The following is a 22,025-nucleotide window of genomic DNA, read 5'->3' as shown; positions in this document are numbered from 1 at the left end:
TCCTTCACACCCTTGCTGCAACTCAAGAAGTTCCCCGACATACCCGTCTCCACTCGAGAGGAAGCACGTGGGGTCCCGCACACATCCAGGGGAGCCCCGTTTCCGCCTCCTAGCTTGAGATGAGGGATCCTTTCCCTGCTTAGTAGGGAAAGAATTCCCGGCGTTCCCGTCGCATCTCAAGAGGAGGCGCTCTCCACAGGAAAGGGGAGAGGAACTCCAGGGTCGTGCCACCATTCCAAGAGACCCACAGATGTGTCAGTCCATTCCAGAGGAACCTGTTTTCCCTGCACTGCCTTGACGTTCAAGCCGAGGATCGACTCCCACCACGTGTGCACGTGGGACAGCCCTGTGGGAAAGCCTCGTGGGAAAGCTTCGTGGGAAAGACTCGAGGGAAAACCATAGAACCTTTGATCCACGCGGCGGACTGCGTGACACTGCTGCTACCGCTCTGGAGGAATGCGCAAGTGCATGCCCGCATTCGAGACGAGGACTGACTCCCCTGGGGAGACTCCAGAAGTACCCCAAGATCCATGTCAGCACTGGAGAGGAATCCTCAGGTTCCGGCCCCGACTCCACACAAGGTCTTAGTCCCCAGCATTGACGGGAGAGGAATCCCGAGAGGCCCCCGAGGACCTCGCATGGGGACTGGCCTTTCCTGAGGCCACCAGAGCGGGTCCCTGAGGTCCCCATCGTAAGTCGAGAGCACCTGCCGCAACTCGAGAAAATCCAGGAGGTTTTGCCCTCCAGGCGAGATGAGGCCCATTTCCTCTGAGACTTCTCGAGGCTAATCACGTCTAACCACTGGAACTTCCTAAGGGTCCTTCACACCCTTGCTGCAACTCAAGAAGTTCCCCGACATACCCGTCTCCACTCGAGAGGAAGCACGTGGGTTCCCGCACACATCCAGGGGAGCCCCGTTTCCGCCTCCTAGCTCGAGATGAGGGATCCTTTCCCTGTTTCGTAGGGAAAGAATTCCCGGCGTTCCCGTCGCATCTCAAGAGGAGGCGCTCTCCACAGGAAAGGCGAGAGGAACTCCAGGGTCGTGCCACCATTCCAAGAGTCCCCCAGATGTGTCAGTCCATTCCAGAGGAACCTGTTTTCCCTGCACTGCCTTGGCGTTCAAGCCGAGGATCGACTCCCACCACGTGTGCACGTGGGACAGCCCTGTGGGAAAGCCTCGTGGGAAAGCCTCGTGGGAAAGACTCGAGGGAAAACCATAGATCCTTTGATCCACGCGGCGGACTGCGTGACACTGTTGCTACCGCTCTGGAGGAAAGCGCAAGTGCATGCCCGCATTCGAGACGAGGACTGACTCCCCTGGGGAGACTCCAGAAGTACCCCAAGATCCATGTCAGCACTGGAGAGGAATCCTCAGGTTCCGGCCCCGACTCCACACAAGGTCTTAGGCCCCGGCATCGACGGGAGAGGAATCCCGAGAGGCCCCCGAGGAACTCGCATGGGGACTGGCCTTTCCTGAGGCCTCCAGAGCGGGTCCCTGAGGTCCCCGTCGTAAGTCGAGAGCACCTGCCGCAACTCGAGAAAATCCAGGTGGTTTTGCCCTCCAGGCGAGATGAGGCCCATTTCCGCTGAGGCTTCTCGAGGCTAATCACCTCTAACCACTGGAACTTCCAAAGGTCATTCACACCCTTGCTGCAACTCAAGAAGTTCCCCGACATACCCGTCTACACTCGAGAGGAAGCACCTGGGGTCCCGCACACATCCAGGGGAGACCCGTTTCCGCCTACTAGCTCGAGATGAGGGATCCCTTCCCTGTTTCGTAGGGAAAGAATTCCCGGCGTTCCCATCGCATCTCAAGAGGAGGCACTCTCCACAGGAAAGGCGAGAGGAACTTCAGGGTCGTGCCACCATTCCAAGAGTCCCCCAGATGTGTCAGTCCATTCCAGAGGAACCTGTTTTCCCTGCACTGCCTTGACGTTCAAGCCGAGGATCGACTCCCACCACGTGTGCACGTGGGACAGCCCTGTGGGAAAGCCTCGTGGGAAAGACTCGAGGGAAAACCATAGATCCTTTGATCCACGCGGCGGACTGCTTGACACTGCTGCTACCGCTCTGGAGGAAAGCGCAAGTGCATGCCCGCATTCGAGACGAGGACTGACTCCCCTGTGGAGACTCCAGAAGTACCCCAAGATCCATGTCAGCACTGGAGAGTAATCCTCAGGTTCCGGCCCCGACTCCACACAAGGTCTTAGTCCCCGGCATTGACGGGAGAGGAATCCCGAGAGGCCCCCGAGGAACTCGCATGGGGACTGGCCTTTCCTGAGGCCTCCAGAGCGGGTCCCTGAGGTCCCCGTCGAAAGTCGAGAGCACCTGCCGCAACTAGAGAAAATCCAGGAGGTTTTGCCCTCCAGGCGAGATGAGGCCCATTTCCGATGAGGCTACTCGAGGCTAATCACATCTAACCACTGGAACTTCCAAAGGGTCCTTCACACCCTTGCTGCCACACCAGCAGTTCCACGACATACCCGTCTCCACTCGAGAGGAAGCACGTGGGGTCCCGCACACATCCAGGGGAGCCCCGTTTCCGCCTCCTAGCTTGAGATGAGGGATCCTTTCCCTGCTTAGTAGGGAAAGAATTCCCGGCGTTCCCGTCGCATCTCAAGAGGAGGCGCTCTCCACAGGAAAGGCGAGAGGAACTCCAGGGTCGTGCCACCATTCCAAGAGACCCACAGATGTGTCAGTCCATTCCAGAGGAACCTGTTTTCCCTGCACTGCCTTGACGTTCAAGCCGAGGATCGACTCCCACCACGTGTGCACGTGGGACAGCCCTGTGGGAAAACCTCGTGGGAAAGCTTCGTGGGAAAGACTCGAGGGAAAACCATAGATCCTTTGATCCACGCGGCGGACTGCGTGACACTGCTGCTACCGCTCTGGAGGAATGCGCAAGTGCATGCCCGCATTCGAGACGAGGACTGACTCCCCTGGGGAGACTCCAGAAGTACCCCAAGATCCATGTCAGCACTGGAGAGGAATCCTCAGGTTCCGGCCCCGACTCCACACAAGGTCTTAGTCCCCAGCATTGACGGGAGAGGAATCCCGAGAGGCCCCCGAGGAACTCGCATGGGGACTGGCCTTTCCTGAGGCCACCAGAGCGGGTCCCTGAGGTCCCCGTCGTAAGTCGAGAGCACCTGCCGCAACTCGAGAAAATCCAGGAGGTTTTGCCCTCCAGGCGAGATGAGGCCCATTTCCTCTGAGACTTCTCGAGGCTAATCACGTCTAACCACTGGAACTTCCTAAGGGTCCTTCACACCCTTGCTGCAACTCAAGAAGTTCCCCGACATACCCGTCTCCACTCGAGAGGAAGCACGTGGGTTCCCGCACACATCCAGGGGAGCCCCGTTTCCGCCTCCTAGCTCGAGATGAGGGATCCTTTCCCTGTTTCGTAGGGAAAGAATTCCCGGCGTTCCCGTCGCATCTCAAGAGGAGGCGCTCTCCACAGGAAAGGCGAGAGGAACTCCAGGGTCGTGCCACCATTCCAAGAGTCCCCCAGATGTGTCAGTCCATTCCAGAGGAACCTGTTTTCCCTGCACTGCCTTGACGTTCAAGCCGAGGATCGACTACCACCACGTGTGCACGTGGGACAGCCCTGTGGGAAAGCCTCGTGGGAAAGCCTCGTGGGAAAGACTCGAGGGAAAACCATAGATCCTTTGATCCACGCGGCGGACTGCGTGACACTGCTGCTACCGCTCTGGAGGAAAGCGCAAGTGCATGCCCGCATTCGAGACGAGGACTGACTCCCCTGGGGAGACTCCAGAAATACCCCAAGATCCATGTCAGCACTGGAGAGGAATCCTCAGGTTCCGGCCCCGACTCCACACAAGGTCTTACGCCCCGGCATCGACGGGAGAGGAATCCCGAGAGGCCCCCGAGGAACTCGCATGGGGACTGGCCTTTCCTGAGGCCTCCAGAGCGGGTCCCTGAGGTCCCCGTCGTAAGTCGAGAGCACCTGCCGCAACTCGAGAAAATCCAGATGGTTTTGCCCTCCAGGCGAGATGAGGCCCATTTCCGCTGAGGCTTCTCGAGGCTAATCACCTCTAACCACTGGAACTTCCAAAGGTCATTCACACCCTTGCTGCAACTCAAGAAGTTCCCCGACATACCCGTCTACACTCGAGAGGAAGCACGTGGGGTCCCGCACACATACAGGGGAGACCCGTTTCCGCCTACTAGCTCGAGATGAGGGATCCCTTCCCTGTTTCGTAGGGAAAGAATTCCCGGCGTTCCCATCGAATCTCAAGAGGAGGCGCTCTCCACAGGAAAGGTGAGAGGAACTTCAGGGTCGTGCCACCATTCCAAGAGTCCCCCAGATGTGTCAGTCCATTCCAGAGGAACCTGTTTTCCCTGCACTGCCTTGACGTTCAAGCCGAGGATCGACTCCCACCACGTGTGCACGTGAGACAGCCCTGTGGGAAAGCCTCGTGGGAAAGACTCGAGGGAAAACCATAGATCCTTTGATCCACGCGCCGGACTGCTTGACACTGCTGCTACCGCTCTGGAGGAAAGCGCAAGTGCATGCCCGCATTCGAGACGAGGACTGACTCCCCTGGGGAGACTCCAGAAGTACCCCAAGATCCATGTCAGCACTGGAGAGGAATCCTCAGGTTCCGGCCCCGACTCCACACAAGGTCTTAGTCCCCGGCATTGACGGGAGAGGAATCCCGAGAGTCCCCCGAGGAACTCGCATGGGGACTGGCCTTTCCTGAGGCCACCAGAGCGGGTCCCTGAGGTCCCCGTCGTAAGTCGAGAGCACCTGCCGCAACTCGAGAAAATCCAGGACGTTTTGCCCTCCAGGCGAGATGAGGCCCATTTCCGCTGAGGCTTCTCGAGGCTAATCACGTCTAACCACTGGAACTTCCTAAGGGTCCTTCACACCCTTGCTGCAACTCAAGAAGTTCCCCGACATACCCGTCTCCGCTCGAGAGGAAGCACGTGGGGTCCCGCACACATCCAGGGGAGCCCCGTTTCCGCCTCCTAGCTCGAGATGAAGGATCCTTTCCCTGTTTCGTAGGGAAAGAATTCCCGGCGTTCCCGTCGCATCTCAAGAGGAGGCGCTCTCCACAGGAAAGGCGAGAGGAACTCCAGGGTCGTGCCACCATTCCAAGAGTCCCCCAGATGTGTCAGTCCATTCCAGAGGAAACTGTTTTCCCTGCACTGCCTTGACGTTCAAGCCGAGGATAGACTCCCACCATCTGTGCACGGGGGACAGCCTTGTGGGAAAGCCTCTTGGGAAAGACTCGAGGGAAAACCATAGATCCTTTGATCCACTCGGCGGACTGCGTGAAACTGCTGCTACCGCTCTGGAGGAAAGCGCAAGTGCATGCCCGCATTCGAGACGAGGACTGACTCCCCTGGGGAGACTCCAGAAGTACCCCAAGATCCATGTCAGCACTGGAGAGTAATCCTCAGGTTCCGGCCCCGACTCCACACAAGGTCTTAGGCCCCGGCATCGACGGGAGAGGAATCCCGAGAGGCCCCTGAGGAACTCGCATGGGGACTGGCCTTTCCTGAGGCCACCAGAGCGGGTCCCTGAGGTCCCCGTCGTAAGTCAAGAGCACCTGCCGCAACTCGAGAAAATCCAGGAGGTTTTGCCCTCCAGGCTAGATGAGGCCCATTTCCGCTGAGGCTTCTCGAGGCTAATCACATCTAACCACTGGAACTTCCAAAGGGTCCTTCACACCCTTGCTGCAACTCAAGCAGTTCCGCGACATACCCGTCTCCACTCGAGAGGAAGCACGTGGGGTCCCGCACACATCCAGGGGAGCCCCGTTTCCGCCTCCTAGCTCGAGATGAGGGATCCTTTCCCTGTTTCGTAGGGAAAGAATTCCCGGCGTTCCCGTCGCATCTCAAGAGGAGGCGCTCTCCACAGGAAAGGCGAGAGGAACTCCAGGGTCGTGCCACCATTCCAAGAGTCCCCCAGATGTGTCAGTCCATTCCAGAGGAACCTGTTTTCCCTGCACTGCCTTGACGTTCAAGCCTAGGATCGACTCCCACCACGTGTGCACGTGGGACAGCCCTGTGGGAAAGCCTCGTGGGAAAGCCTCGTGGGAAAGACTCGAGGGAAAACCATAGATCCTTTGATCCACGCGGCGGACTGCGTGACACTGCTGCTACCGCTCTGGAGGAAAGCGCAAGTGCATGCCCGCATTCGAGACGAGGACTGACTCCCCTGGGGAGACTCCAGAAGTACCCCAAGATCCATGTCAGCACTGGAGAGGAATCCTCAGGTTCCGGCCCCGACTCCACACAAGGTCTGAGGCCCCGGCATCGACGGGAGAGGAATCCCGAGAGGCCCCCGAGGAACTCGCATGGGGACTGGCCTTTCCTGAGGCCTCCAGAGCGGGTCCCTGAGGTCCCCGTCGAAAGTCGAGAGCACCTGCCGCAACTCGAGAAAATCCAGGAGGTTTTGCCCTCCAGGGGAGATGAGGCCCATTTCCGATGAGGCTACTCGAGGCTAATCACATCTAACCACTGGAACTTCCAAAGGGTCCTTCACACCCTTGCTGCCACACCAGCAGTTCCACGACATACCCGTCTCCACTCGAGAGGAAGCACGTGGGGTCCCGCACACATCCAGGGGAGCCCCGTTTCCGCCTCCTAGCTCGAGATGAGGGATCCTTTCCCTGTTTCGTAGGGAAAGAATTCCCGGCGTTCCTGTCGCATCTCAAGAGGAGGCGCTCTCCACAGGAAAGGGAGAGGAACTCCAGGGTCGTGCCACCATTCCAAGAGTCCCCCAGATGTGTCAGTCCATTCCAGAGGAACCTGTTTTCCCTGCACTGCCTTGACGTTCAAGCCGAGGATAGACTCCCACCACGTGTGCACGTGGGACAGCCCTGTGGGAAAGCCTCGTGGTAAAGCCTCGTGGGAAAGACTCGAGGGAAAACCATAGAACCTTTGATCCACGCGGCGGACTGCGTGACACTGCTGCTACCGCTCTGGAGGAAAGCGCAAGTGCATGCCCGCATTCGAGACGAGGACTGACTCCCCTGGGGAGACTCCAGAAGTATCCCAAGATCCATGTCAGCACTGGAGAGGAATCCTCAGGTTCCGGCCCCGACTCCACACAAGGTCTTAGTCCCCAGCATTGACGGGAGAGGAATCCCGAGAGGCCCCCGAGGAACTCGCATGGGGACTGGCCTTTCCTGAGGCCACCAGAGCGGGTCCCTGAGGTCCCCGTCGTAAGTCTAGAGCACCTTCCGCAACTCGAGAAAATCCAGGAGGTTTTGCCCTCCAGGCGAGATGAGGCCCATTTCCCCTGAGGCTTCTCGAGGCTAATCACGTCTAACCACTGGAACTTCCAAAGGGTCCTTCACACCCTTGCTGCAACTCAAGAAGTTCCCCGACATACCCGTCTCCACTCGAGAGGAAGCACGTGGGGTCCCGCACACATCCAGGGGAGCCCCGTTTCCGCCTCCTAGCTTGAGATGAGGGATCCTTTCCCTGCTTAGTAGGGAAAGAATTCCCGGCGTTCCCGTCGCATCTCAAGAGGAGGCGCTCTCCACAGGAAAGGGGAGAGGAACTCCAGGGTCGTGCCACCATTCCAAGAGACCCACAGATGTGTCAGTCCATTCCAGAGGAACCTGTTTTCCCTGCACTGCCTTGACGTTCAAGCCGAGGATCGACTCCCACCACGTGTGCACGTGGGACAGCCCTGTGGGAAAGCCTCGTGGGAAAGCTTCGTGGGAAAGACTCGAGGGAAAACCATAGAACCTTTGATCCACGCGGCGGACTGCGTGACACTGCTGCTACCGCTCTGGAGGAATGCGCAAGTGCATGCCCGCATTCGAGACGAGGACTGACTCCCCTGGGGAGACTCCAGAAGTACCCCAAGATCCATGTCAGCACTGGAGAGGAATCCTCAGGTTCCGGCCCCGACTCCACACAAGGTCTTAGTCCCCAGCATTGACGGGAGAGGAATCCCGAGAGGCCCCCGAGGACCTCGCATGGGGACTGGCCTTTCCTGAGGCCACCAGAGCGGGTCCCTGAGGTCCCCATCGTAAGTCGAGAGCACCTGCCGCAACTCGAGAAAATCCAGGAGGTTTTGCCCTCCAGGCGAGATGAGGCCCATTTCCTCTGAGACTTCTCGAGGCTAATCACGTCTAACCACTGGAACTTCCTAAGGGTCCTTCACACCCTTGCTGCAACTCAAGAAGTTCCCCGACATACCCGTCTCCACTCGAGAGGAAGCACGTGGGTTCCCGCACACATCCAGGGGAGCCCCGTTTCCGCCTCCTAGCTCGAGATGAGGGATCCTTTCCCTGTTTCGTAGGGAAAGAATTCCCGGCGTTCCCGTCGCATCTCAAGAGGAGGCGCTCTCCACAGGAAAGGCGAGAGGAACTCCAGGGTCGTGCCACCATTCCAAGAGTCCCCCAGATGTGTCAGTCCATTCCAGAGGAACCTGTTTTCCCTGCACTGCCTTGGCGTTCAAGCCGAGGATCGACTCCCACCACGTGTGCACGTGGGACAGCCCTGTGGGAAAGCCTCGTGGGAAAGCCTCGTGGGAAAGACTCGAGGGAAAACCATAGATCCTTTGATCCACGCGGCGGACTGCGTGACACTGTTGCTACCGCTCTGGAGGAAAGCGCAAGTGCATGCCCGCATTCGAGACGAGGACTGACTCCCCTGGGGAGACTCCAGAAGTACCCCAAGATCCATGTCAGCACTGGAGAGGAATCCTCAGGTTCCGGCCCCGACTCCACACAAGGTCTTAGGCCCCGGCATCGACGGGAGAGGAATCCCGAGAGGCCCCCGAGGAACTCGCATGGGGACTGGCCTTTCCTGAGGCCTCCAGAGCGGGTCCCTGAGGTCCCCGTCGTAAGTCGAGAGCACCTGCCGCAACTCGAGAAAATCCAGGTGGTTTTGCCCTCCAGGCGAGATGAGGCCCATTTCCGCTGAGGCTTCTCGAGGCTAATCACCTCTAACCACTGGAACTTCCAAAGGTCATTCACACCCTTGCTGCAACTCAAGAAGTTCCCCGACATACCCGTCTACACTCGAGAGGAAGCACCTGGGGTCCCGCACACATCCAGGGGAGACCCGTTTCCGCCTACTAGCTCGAGATGAGGGATCCCTTCCCTGTTTCGTAGGGAAAGAATTCCCGGCGTTCCCATCGCATCTCAAGAGGAGGCACTCTCCACAGGAAAGGCGAGAGGAACTTCAGGGTCGTGCCACCATTCCAAGAGTCCCCCAGATGTGTCAGTCCATTCCAGAGGAACCTGTTTTCCCTGCACTGCCTTGACGTTCAAGCCGAGGATCGACTCCCACCACGTGTGCACGTGGGACAGCCCTGTGGGAAAGCCTCGTGGGAAAGACTCGAGGGAAAACCATAGATCCTTTGATCCACGCGGCGGACTGCTTGACACTGCTGCTACCGCTCTGGAGGAAAGCGCAAGTGCATGCCCGCATTCGAGACGAGGACTGACTCCCCTGGGGAGACTCCAGAAGTACCCCAAGATCCATGTCAGCACTGGAGAGTAATCCTCAGGTTCCGGCCCCGACTCCACACAAGGTCTTAGTCCCCGGCATTGACGGGAGAGGAATCCCGAGAGGCCCCCGAGGAACTCGCATGGGGACTGGCCTTTCCTGAGGCCTCCAGAGCGGGTCCCTGAGGTCCCCGTCGAAAGTCGAGAGCACCTGCCGCAACTAGAGAAAATCCAGGAGGTTTTGCCCTCCAGGCGAGATGAGGCCCATTTCCGATGAGGCTACTCGAGGCTAATCACATCTAACCACTGGAACTTCCAAAGGGTCCTTCACACCCTTGCTGCCACACCAGCAGTTCCACGACATACCCGTCTCCACTCGAGAGGAAGCACGTGGGGTCCCGCACACATCCAGGGGAGCCCCGTTTCCGCCTCCTAGCTTGAGATGAGGGATCCTTTCCCTGCTTAGTAGGGAAAGAATTCCCGGCGTTCCCGTCGCATCTCAAGAGGAGGCGCTCTCCACAGGAAAGGCGAGAGGAACTCCAGGGTCGTGCCACCATTCCAAGAGACCCACAGATGTGTCAGTCCATTCCAGAGGAACCTGTTTTCCCTGCACTGCCTTGACGTTCAAGCCGAGGATCGACTCCCACCACGTGTGCACGTGGGACAGCCCTGTGGGAAAACCTCGTGGGAAAGCTTCGTGGGAAAGACTCGAGGGAAAACCATAGATCCTTTGATCCACGCGGCGGACTGCGTGACACTGCTGCTACCGCTCTGGAGGAATGCGCAAGTGCATGCCCGCATTCGAGACGAGGACTGACTCCCCTGGGGAGACTCCAGAAGTACCCCAAGATCCATGTCAGCACTGGAGAGGAATCCTCAGGTTCCGGCCCCGACTCCACACAAGGTCTTAGTCCCCAGCATTGACGGGAGAGGAATCCCGAGAGGCCCCCGAGGAACTCGCATGGGGACTGGCCTTTCCTGAGGCCACCAGAGCGGGTCCCTGAGGTCCCCGTCGTAAGTCGAGAGCACCTGCCGCAACTCGAGAAAATCCAGGAGGTTTTGCCCTCCAGGCGAGATGAGGCCCATTTCCTCTGAGACTTCTCGAGGCTAATCACGTCTAACCACTGGAACTTCCTAAGGGTCCTTCACACCCTTGCTGCAACTCAAGAAGTTCCCCGACATACCCGTCTCCACTCGAGAGGAAGCACGTGGGTTCCCGCACACATCCAGGGGAGCCCCGTTTCCGCCTCCTAGCTCGAGATGAGGGATCCTTTCCCTGTTTCGTAGGGAAAGAATTCCCGGCGTTCCCGTCGCATCTCAAGAGGAGGCGCTCTCCACAGGAAAGGCGAGAGGAACTCCAGGGTCGTGCCACCATTCCAAGAGTCCCCCAGATGTGTCAGTCCATTCCCGAGGAACCTGTTTTCCCTGCACTGCCTTGACGTTCAAGCCGAGGATCGACTCCCACCACGTGTGCACGTGGGACAGCCCTGTGGGAAAGCCTCGTGGGAAAGCCTCGTGGGAAAGACTCGAGGGAAAACCATAGATCCTTTGATCCACGCGGCGGACTGCGTGACACTGTTGCTACAGCTCTGGAGGAAAGCGCAAGTGCATGCCCGCATTCGAGACGAGGACTGACTCCCCTGGGGAGACTCCAGAAGTACCCCAAGATCCATTTCAGCACTGGAGAGGAATCCTCAGGTTCCGGCCCCGACTCCACACAAGGTCTTAGGCCCCGGCATCGACGGGAGAGGAATCCCGAGAGGCCCCCGAGGAACTCGCATGGGGACTGGCCTTTCCTGAGGCCTCCAGAGCGGGTCCCTGAGGTCCCCGTCGTAAGTCGAGAGCACCTGCCGCAACTCGAGAAAATCCAGGTGGTTTTGCCCTCAGGCGAGATGAGGCCCATTTCCGCTGAGGCTTCTCGAGGCTAATCACCTCTAACCACTGGAACTTCCAAAGGTCATTCACACCCTTGCTGCAACTCAAGAAGTTCCCCGACATACCCGTCTACACTCGAGAGGAAGCGCCTGGGGTCCCGCACACATCCAGGGGAGACCCGTTTCCGCCTACTAGCTCGAGATGAGGGATCCCTTCCCTGTTTCGTAGGGAAAGAATTCCCGGCGTTCCCATCGCATCTCAAGAGGAGGCACTCTCCACAGGAAAGGCGAGAGGAACTTCAGGGTCGTGCCACCATTCCAAGAGTCCCCCAGATGTGTCAGTCCATTCCAGAGGAACCTGTTTTCCCTGCACTGCCTTGACGTTCAAGCCGAGGATCGACTCCCACCACGTGTGCACGTGGGACAGCCCTGTGGGAAAGCCTCGTGGGAAAGACTCGAGGGAAAACCATAGATCCTTTGATCCACGCGGCGGACTGCTTGACACTGCTGCTACCGCTCTGGAGGAAAGCGCAAGTGCATGCCCGCATTCGAGACGAGGACTGACTCCCCTGGGGAGACTCCAGAAGTACCCCAAGATCCATGTCAGCACTGGAGAGTAATCCTCAGGTTCCGGCCCCGACTCCACACAAGGTCTTAGTCCCCGGCATTGACGGGAGAGGAATCCCGAGAGGCCCCCGAGGAACTCGCATGGGGACTGGCCTTTCCTGAGGCCTCCAGAGCGGGTCCCTGAGGTCCCCGTCGAAAGTCGAGAGCACCTGCCGCAACTCGAGAAAATCCAGGAGGTTTTGCCCTCCAGGGGAGATGAGGCCCATTTCCGATGAGGCTACTCGAGGCTAATCACATCTAACCACTGGAACTTCCAAAGGGTCCTTCACACCCTTGCTGCCACACCAGCAGTTCCACGACATACCCGTCTCCACTCGAGAGGAAGCACGTGGGGTCCCGCACACATCCAGGGGAGCCCCGTTTCCGCCTCCTAGCTCGAGATGAGGGATCCTTTCCCTGTTTCGTAGGGAAAGAATTCCCGGCGTTCCCGTCGCATCTCAAGAGGAGGCGCTCTCCACAGGAAAGGCGAGAGGAACTCCAGGGTCGTGCCACCATTCCAAGAGTCCCCCAGATGTGTCAGTCCATTCCAGAGGAACCTGTTTTCCCTGCACTGCCTTGACGTTCAAGCCGAGGATCGACTCCCACCACGTGTGCACGTGGGACAGCCCTGTGGGAAAGCCTCGTGGGAAAGACTCGAGGGAAAACCATAGATCCTTTGATCCACGCGGCGGACTGCTTGACACTGCTGCTACCGCTCTGGAGGAAAGCGCAAGTGCATGCCCGCATTCGAGACGAGGACTGACTCCCCTGGGGAGACTCCAGAAGTACCCCAAGATCCATGTCAGCACTGGAGAGTAATCCTCAGGTTCCGGCCCCGACTCCACACAAGGTCTTAGTCCCCGGCATTGACGGGAGAGGAATCCCGAGAGGCCCCCGAGGAACTCGCATGGGGACTGGCCTTTCCTGAGGCCTCCAGAGCGGGTCCCTGAGGTCCCCGTCGAAAGTCGAGAGCACCTGCCGCAACTAGAGAAAATCCAGGAGGTTTTGCCCTCCAGGCGAGATGAGGCCCATTTCCGATGAGGCTACTCGAGGCTAATCACATCTAACCACTGGAACTTCCAAAGGGTCCTTCACACCCTTGCTGCCACACCAGCAGTTCCACGACATACCCGTCTCCACTCGAGAGGAAGCACGTGGGGTCCCGCACACATCCAGGGGAGCCCCGTTTCCGCCTCCTAGCTTGAGATGAGGGATCCTTTCCCTGCTTAGTAGGGAAAGAATTCCCGGCGTTCCCGTCGCATCTCAAGAGGAGGCGCTCTCCACAGGAAAGGCGAGAGGAACTCCAGGGTCGTGCCACCATTCCAAGAGACCCACAGATGTGTCAGTCCATTCCAGAGGAACCTGTTTTCCCTGCACTGCCTTGACGTTCAAGCCGAGGATCGACTCCCACCACGTGTGCACGTGGGACAGCCCTGTGGGAAAACCTCGTGGGAAAGCTTCGTGGGAAAGACTCGAGGGAAAACCATAGATCCTTTGATCCACGCGGCGGACTGCGTGACACTGCTGCTACCGCTCTGGAGGAATGCGCAAGTGCATGCCCGCATTCGAGACGAGGACTGACTCCCCTGGGGAGACTCCAGAAGTACCCCAAGATCCATGTCAGCACTGGAGAGGAATCCTCAGGTTCCGGCCCCGACTCCACACAAGGTCTTAGTCCCCAGCATTGACGGGAGAGGAATCCCGAGAGGCCCCCGAGGAACTCGCATGGGGACTGGCCTTTCCTGAGGCCACCAGAGCGGGTCCCTGAGGTCCCCGTCGTAAGTCGAGAGCACCTGCCGCAACTCGAGAAAATCCAGGAGGTTTTGCCCTCCAGGCGAGATGAGGCCCATTTCCTCTGAGACTTCTCGAGGCTAATCACGTCTAACCACTGGAACTTCCTAAGGGTCCTTCACACCCTTGCTGCAACTCAAGAAGTTCCCCGACATACCCGTCTCCACTCGAGAGGAAGCACGTGGGTTCCCGCACACATCCAGGGGAGCCCCGTTTCCGCCTCCTAGCTCGAGATGAGGGATCCTTTCCCTGTTTCGTAGGGAAAGAATTCCCGGCGTTCCCGTCGCATCTCAAGAGGAGGCGCTCTCCACAGGAAAGGCGAGAGGAACTCCAGGGTCGTGCCACCATTCCAAGAGTCCCCCAGATGTGTCAGTCCATTCCCGAGGAACCTGTTTTCCCTGCACTGCCTTGACGTTCAAGCCGAGGATCGATTCCCACCACGTGTGCACGTGGGACAGCCCTGTGGGAAAGCCTCGTGGGAAAGCCTCGTGGGAAAGACTCGAGGGAAAACCATAGATCCTTTGATCCACGCGGCGGACTGCGTGACACTGTTGCTACAGCTCTGGAGGAAAGCGCAAGTGCATGCCCGCATTCGAGACGAGGACTGACTCCCCTGGGGAGACTCCAGAAGTACCCCAAGATCCATGTCAGCACTGGAGAGGAATCCTCAGGTTCCGGCCCCGACTCCACACAAGGTCTTAGGCCCCGGCATCGACGGGAGAGGAATCCCGAGAGGCCCCCGAGGAACTCGCATGGGGACTGGCCTTTCCTGAGGCCTCCAGAGCGGGTCCCTGAGGTCCCCGTCGTAAGTCGAGAGCACCTGCCGCAACTCGAGAAAATCCAGGTGGTTTTGCCCTCCAGGCGAGATGAGGCCCATTTCCGCTGAGGCTTCTCGAGGCTAATCACCTCTAACCACTGGAACTTCCAAAGGTCATTCACACCCTTGCTGCAACTCAAGAAGTTCCCCGACATACCCGTCTACACTCGAGAGGAAGCGCCTGGGGTCCCGCACACATCCAGGGGAGACCCGTTTCCGCCTACTAGCTCGAGATGAGGGATCCCTTCCCTGTTTCGTAGGGAAAGAATTCCCGGCGTTCCCATCGCATCTCAAGAGGAGGCACTCTCCACAGGAAAGGCGAGAGGAACTTCAGGGTCGTGCCACCATTCCAAGAGTCCCCCAGATGTGTCAGTCCATTCCAGAGGAACCTGTTTTCCCTGCACTGCCTTGACGTTCAAGCCGAGGATCGACTCCCACCACGTGTGCACGTGGGACAGCCCTGTGGGAAAGCCTCGTGGGAAAGACTCGAGGGAAAACCATAGATCCTTTGATCCACGCGGCGGACTGCTTGACACTGCTGCTACCGCTCTGGAGGAAAGCGCAAGTGCATGCCCGCATTCGAGACGAGGACTGACTCCCCTGGGGAGACTCCAGAAGTACCCCAAGATCCATGTCAGCACTGGAGAGTAATCCTCAGGTTCCGGCCCCGACTCCACACAAGGTCTTAGTCCCCGGCATTGACGGGAGAGGAATCCCGAGAGGCCCCCGAGGAACTCGCATGGGGACTGGCCTTTCCTGAGGCCTCCAGAGCGGGTCCCTGAGGTCCCCGTCGAAAGTCGAGAGCACCTGCCGCAACTCGAGAAAATCCAGGAGGTTTTGCCCTCCAGGCGAGATGAGGCCCATTTCCGATGAGGCTACTCGAGGCTAATCACATCTAACCACTGGAACTTCCAAAGGGTCCTTCACACCCTTGCTGCCACACCAGCAGTTCCACGACATACCCGTCTCCACTCGAGAGGAAGCACGTGGGGTCCCGCACACATCCAGGGGAGCCCCGTTTCCGCCTCCTAGCTCGAGATGAGGGATCCTTTCCCTGTTTCGTAGGGAAAGAATTCCCGGCGTTCCCGTCGCATCTCAAGAGGAGGCGCTCTCCACAGGAAAGGCGAGAGGAACTCCAGGGTCGTGCCACCATTCCAAGAGTCCCCCAGATGTGTCAGTCCATTTCAGAGGAACCTGTTTTCCCTGCACTGCCTTGACGTTCAAGCCGAGGATCGACTCCCACCACGTGTGCACGTGGGACAGCCCTGTGGGAAAGCCTCGTGGGAAAGCCTCGTGGGAAAGACTCGAGGGAAAACCATAGATCCTTTGATCCACGCGGCGGACTGCGTGACACTGTTGCTACCGCTCTGGAGGAAAGCGCAAGTGCATGCCCGCATTCGAGACGAGGACTGACTCCCCTGGGGAGACTCCAGAAGTACCCCAAGATCCATGTCAGCACTGGAGAGGAATCGTCAGGTTCCGGCCCTGACTCCACACAAGGTCTTAGGCCCCGGCATCGACGGGAGAGGAATCCCGAGAGGCCCCCGAGGAACTCGCATGGGGACTGGCCTTTCCTGATGCCACCAGAGCGGGTCCCTGAGGTCCCCGTCGTAAGTCGAGAGCACCTGCCGCAACTCGAGAAAATCCAGGTGGTTTTGCCCTCAGGCGAGATGAGGCCCATTTCCGCTGAGGCTTCTCGAGGCTAATCACCTCTAACCACTGGAACTTCCAAAGGTCATTCACACCCTTGCTGCAACTCAAGAAGTTCCCCGACATACCCGTCTACACTCGAGAGGAAGCACCTGGGGTCCCGCACACATCCAGGGGAGACCCGTTTCCGCCTACTAGCTCGAGATGAGGGATCCCTTCCCTGTTTCGTAGGGAAAGAATTCCCGGCGTTCCCATCGCATCTCAAGAGGAGGCACTCTCCACAGGAAAGGCGAGAGGAACTTCAGGGTCGTGCCACCATTCCAAGAGTCCCCCAGATGTGTCAGTCCATTCCAGAGGAACCTGTTTTCCCTGCACTGCCTTGACGTTCAAGCCGAGGATCGACTCCCACCACGTGTGCACGTGGGACAGCCCTGTGGGAAAGCCTCGTGGGAAAGACTCGAGGGAAAACCATAGATCCTTTGATCCACGCGGCGGACTGCTTGACACTGCTGCTACGGCTCTGGAGGAAAGCGCAAGTGCATGCCCGCATTCGAGACGAGGACTGACTCCCCTGGGGAGACTCCAGAAGTACCCCAAGATCCATGTCAGCACTGGAGAGTAATCCTCAGGTTCCGGCCCCGACTCCACACAAGGTCTTAGTCCCCGGCATTGACGGGAGAGGAATCCCGAGAGGCCCCCGAGGAACTCGCATGGGGACTGGCCTTTCCTGAGGCCTCCAGAGCGGGTCCCTGAGGTCCCCGTCGAAAGTCGAGAGCACCTGCCGCAACTCGAGAAAATCCAGGAGGTTTTGCCCTCCAGGCGAGATGAGGCCCATTTCCGATGAGGCTACTCGAGGCTAATCACATCTAACCACTGGAACTTCCAAAGGGTCCTTCACACCCTTGCTGCCACACCAGCAGTTCCACGACATACCCGTCTCCACTCGAGAGGAAGCACGTGGGGTCCCGCACACATCCAGGGGAGCCCCGTTTCCGCCTCCTAGCTCGAGATGAGGGATCCTTTCCCTGTTTCGTAGGGAAAGAATTCCCGGCGTTCCCGTCGCATCTCAAGAGGAGGCGCTCTCCACAGGAAAGGGGAGAGGAACTCCAGGGTCGTGCCACCATTCCAAGAGTTCCCCAGATGTGTCAGTCCATTCCAGAGGAACCTGTTTTCCCTGCACTGCCTTGACGTTCAAGCCGAGGATCGACTCCCACCACGTGTGCACGTGGGACAGCCCTGTGGGAAAGCCTCGTGGGAAAGCCTCGTGGGAAAGACTCGAGGGAAAACCATAGATCCTTTGATCCACGCGGCGGACTGCGTGACACTGTTGCTACCGCTCTGGAGGAAAGCGCAAGTGCATGCCCGCATTCGAGACGAGGACTGACTCCCCTGGGGAGACTCCAGAAGTACCCCAAGATCCATGTCAGCACTGGAGAGGAATCCTCAGGTTCCGGCCCCGACTTCACACAAGGTCTTAGGCCCCGGCATTGACGGGAGAGGAATCCCGAGAGGCCCCCGAGGAACTCGCATGGGGACTGGCCTTTCCTGAGGCCACCAGAGCGGGTCCCTGAGGTCCCCGTCGTAAGTCGAGAGCACCTTCCGCAACTCGAGAAAATCCAGGAGGTTTTGCCCTCCAGGCGAGATGAGGCCCATTTCCCCTGAGGCTTCTCGAGGCTAATCACGTCTAACCACTGGAACTTCCAAAGGGTCCTTCACACCCTTGCTGCAACTCAAGAAGTTCCCCGACATACCCGTCTCCACTCGAGAGGAAGCACGTGGGGTCCCGCACACATCCAGGGGAGCCCCGTTTCCGCCTCCTAGCTCGAGATGAGGGATCCTTTCCCTGTTTCGTAGGGAAAGAATTCCCGGCGTTCCCGTCGCATCTCAAGAGGAGGCGCTTTCCACAGGAAAGGCGAGAGGAACTCCAGGGTCGAGCCACCATTCCAAGAGTCCCCCAGATGGGTCAGTCCATTCCAGAGGAACCTGTTTTCCCTGCACTGCCTTGACGTTCAAGCCGAGGATCGACTCCCACCACGTGTGCACGTGGGACAGCCCTGTGGGAAAGCCTCGTTGGAAAGCCTCGTGGGAAAGACTCGAGGGAAAACCATAGATCCTTTGATCCACGCGGCGGACTGCGTGACACTGCTGCTACCGCTCTGGAGGAAAGTGCAAGTGCATGCCCGCATTCGAGACGAGGACTGACTCCCCTGGGGAGACTCCAGAAGTACCCCAAGATCCATGTCAGCACTGGAGAGGAATCCTCAGGTTCCGGCCCCGACTCCACACAAGGTCTTAGGCCCCGGCATCGACGGGAGAGGAATCCCGAAAGGCCACCGAGGAACTCGCATGGGGACTGGCCTTTCTTGAGGCCACCAGAGCGGGTCCCTGAGGTCCCCATCGTAAGTCGAGAGCACCTGCCGCAACTCGAGAAAATCCAGGAGGTTTTGCCCTCCAGGCGAGTTGAGGCCCATTTCCGCTGAGGCTTCTTTAGGCTAATCACATCTAACCACTGGAACTTCCAAAGGGTCCTTCACACCCTTGCTGCAACTCAAGAAGTTCCCCGACATACGCGTCTCCACTCGAGAGGAAGCACGTGGGGTCCCGCACACATCCAGGGGAGCCCCGTTTCCGCCTCCTAGCTCGAGATGAGGGATCCTTTCACTGTTTCTTAGGGAAAGAATTCCCGGCGTTCCCGTCGCATCTCAAGAGGAGGCGCTCTCCACAGGAAAGGCGAGAGGAACTCCAGGGTCGTGCCACCATTCCAAGAGTCCCCCAGATGGGTCAGTCCATTCCAGAGGAACCTGTTTTCCCTGCACTGCCTTGACGTTCAAGCCAAGGATAGACTCCCACCATCTGTGCACGTGGGACAGCCCTGTGGGAAAGCCTCGTGGGAAAGCCTCGTGGGAAAGACTCGAGGGAAAACCATAGATCCTTTGATCCACTCGGCGGACTGCGTGACACTGCTGCTACCGCTCTGGAGGAAAGCGCAAGTGCATGCCCGCATTCGAGACGAGGACTGACTCCCCTGGGGAGACTCCAGAAGTACCCCAAGATCCATGTCAGCACTGGAGAGGAATCCTCAGGTTCCGGCCCCGAATCCACACAAGGTCTTAGGCCCCGGCATCGACGGGAGAGGAATCCCGAGAGGCCCCTGAGGAACTCGCATGGGGACTGGCCTTTCCTGAGGCCACCAGAGCGGGTCCCTGAGGTCCCCGTCGTAAGTCGAGAGCACCTGCCGCAACTCGAGAAAATCCAGGAGGTTTTGCCCTCCAGGCTAGATGAGGCCCATTTCCGCTGAGGCTTCTCGAGGCTAATCACATCTAACCACTGGAACTTCCAAAGGGTCCTTCACACCCTTGTTGCAACTCAAGAAGTTCCCCGACATACCCGTCTCCACTCGAGAGGAAGCACGTGGGGTCCCGCACACATCCAAGGGAGCCCCGTTTCCGCCTCCTAGCTCGAGATGAGGGATCCTTTCCCTGTTTCGTAGGGAAAGAATTCCCGGCGTTCCCATCGCATCTCAAGAGGAGGCGCTCTACACAGGAAAGGGGAGAGGAACTCCAGGGTCGTGCCACCATTCCAAGAGTCCCCCAGATGTGTCAGTCCATTCCAGAGGAAACTGTTTTCCCTGCACTGCCTTGACGTTCAAGCCGAGGATCGACTCCCACCACGTGTGCACATGGGACAGCCCTGTGGGAAAGCCTCGTGGGAAAGACTCGAGGGAAAACCATAGATCCTTTGATCCACGCGGCGGACTGCGTGACACTGCTGCTACCGCTCTGGAGGAAAGCGCAATTGCATGCCCGCATGCGAGACGAGGACTGATTCCCCTGGGGAGACTCCAGAAGTACCCCAAGATCCATGTCAGCACTGGAGAGGAATCCTCAGGTTCCGGCCCCGACCCCACACAAGGTCTTAGTCCCCGGCATTGACGGGAGAGGAATCCCGAGAGGCCCCCGAGGAACTCGCATGGGGACTGGCCTTTCCTGAGGCTACCAGAGCGGGTCCCTGAGTTCCCCGTCGTAAGTCGAGAGCACCTGCCGCAACTCGAGAAAATCCAGGAGGTTTTGCCCTCCAGGCGAGATGAGGCCCATTTCCGCTGAGGCTTCTCGGGGCTAATCAAGTCTAACCACTGGAACTTCCTAAGTTTCCTTCACACCTTTGCTGCAACTCAAAAGTTCCCCGACATACCCATCTTCACTCGAGAGGAAGCACGTGGGGTCCCGCACACATCCAGGGGAGCCCCGTTTCCGCCTCCTAGCTCGAGAAGAGGGATCCTTTCCCTGTTTCGTAGGGAAAGAATTCCCGGCGTTCCCGTCGCATCTCAAGAGGAGGCGCTCTCCACAGGAAAGGCGAGAGGAACTCCAGGGTCGTGGCACCATTCCAAGAGACCCCCAGATGTGTCAGTCCATTCCAGAGGACCCTGTTTTCCCGGCACTGCCTTGACGTTCAAGCCGAGGATCGAGTCCCACCACGTGTGCATGGGGTACAGCCCTGTGGGTAAGCCTCGTGGGAAAGCCTCGTGGGAAAGACTCGAGGGAAAACCATAGATCCTTTGATCCACGCGGCGGACTGCGTGACACTGCTGCTACCACTCTGGAGGAAAGCGCAAGTGCATGCCCGCATTCGAGACGAGGACTGACTCCCCTGGGGAGACTCCAGAAGTACCCCAAGATCCATGTCAGCACTGGAGAGGAATCCTCAGGTTCCGGCCCCCACTCCACACAAGGTCTTAGGCCCCGGCATCGACGGGAGAGGAATCCCGAGAGGCCCCCGAGGAACTTGCATGGGGACTGGCCTTTCCTGAGGCCACCAGAGCGGGTCCCTGAGGTCCCCGTCGTAAGTCGAGAGCACCTGCCGCAACTCGAGAAAATTCAGGAGGTTTTGCCCTCCAGGCGAGATTAGGCCAATTTCCGCTGAGGCTTCTCGAGGCTAATCAAATCTAACCACTGGAACTTCCAAAAGGACCTTCACACCATTGCTGCAACTCAAGCAGTTCCGCGACATACCCGTCTCCACTCGAGAGGAAGCACGTGGGGTCCCGCACACATCCAGGGGAGCCCGGTTTCCGCCTCCTAGCTCGAGATGAGGGATCCTTTCCCTGTTTCGTAGGGAAAGAATTCCCGGCGTTCCCGTCCCATCTCAAGAGGAGGCGCTCTCCACAGGAAAGGCGAGAGGAACTCCAGGGTCGTGCCACCATTCCAAGAGACCCCCAGATGTGTCAGTCCATTACAGAGGAACCTGTTTTCCCTGCACTGCCTTGACGTTCAAGCCGAGGATCGACTCCCACCACGTGTGCACGTGGGACAGCCCTGTGGGAAAGCCTCGTGGGAAAGCCTCGTGGGAAAGCCTCGTGGGAAAGACTCGAGGGAAAACCATAGATCCTTTGATCCACTCGGCGGACTGCGTGACACTGCTGCTACCGCTCTGGAGGAAAGCGCAAGTGCATGCCCGCATTCGAGACGAGGACTGACTCCCCTGGGGAGACTCCAGAAGTACCCCAAGATCCATGTCAGCACTGGAGAGGAATCCTCAGGTTCCGGCCCCGAATCCACACAAGGTCTTAGGCCCCGGCATCGACGGGAGAGGAATCCCGAGAGGCCCCTGAGGAACTCGCATGGGGACTGGCCTTTCCTGAGGCCACCAGAGCGGGTCCCTGAGGTCCCCGTCGTAAGTCGAGAGCACCTGCCGCAACTCGAGAAAATCCAGGAGGTTTTGCCCTCCAGGCTAGATGAGGCCCATTTCCGCTGAGGCTTCTCGAGGCTAATCACATCTAACCACTGGAACTTCCAAAGGGTCCTTCACACCCTTGTTGCAACTCAAGAAGTTCCCCGACATACCCGTCTCCAC

This window comes from Ovis canadensis, chromosome 22 (genome assembly GCF_042477335.2).
Source record: "Ovis canadensis isolate MfBH-ARS-UI-01 breed Bighorn chromosome 22, ARS-UI_OviCan_v2, whole genome shotgun sequence".
In the NCBI taxonomy this organism is placed as follows: domain Eukaryota; kingdom Metazoa; phylum Chordata; class Mammalia; order Artiodactyla; family Bovidae; genus Ovis; species Ovis canadensis.
Note: the sequence above shows the minus strand (reverse complement) of the source record.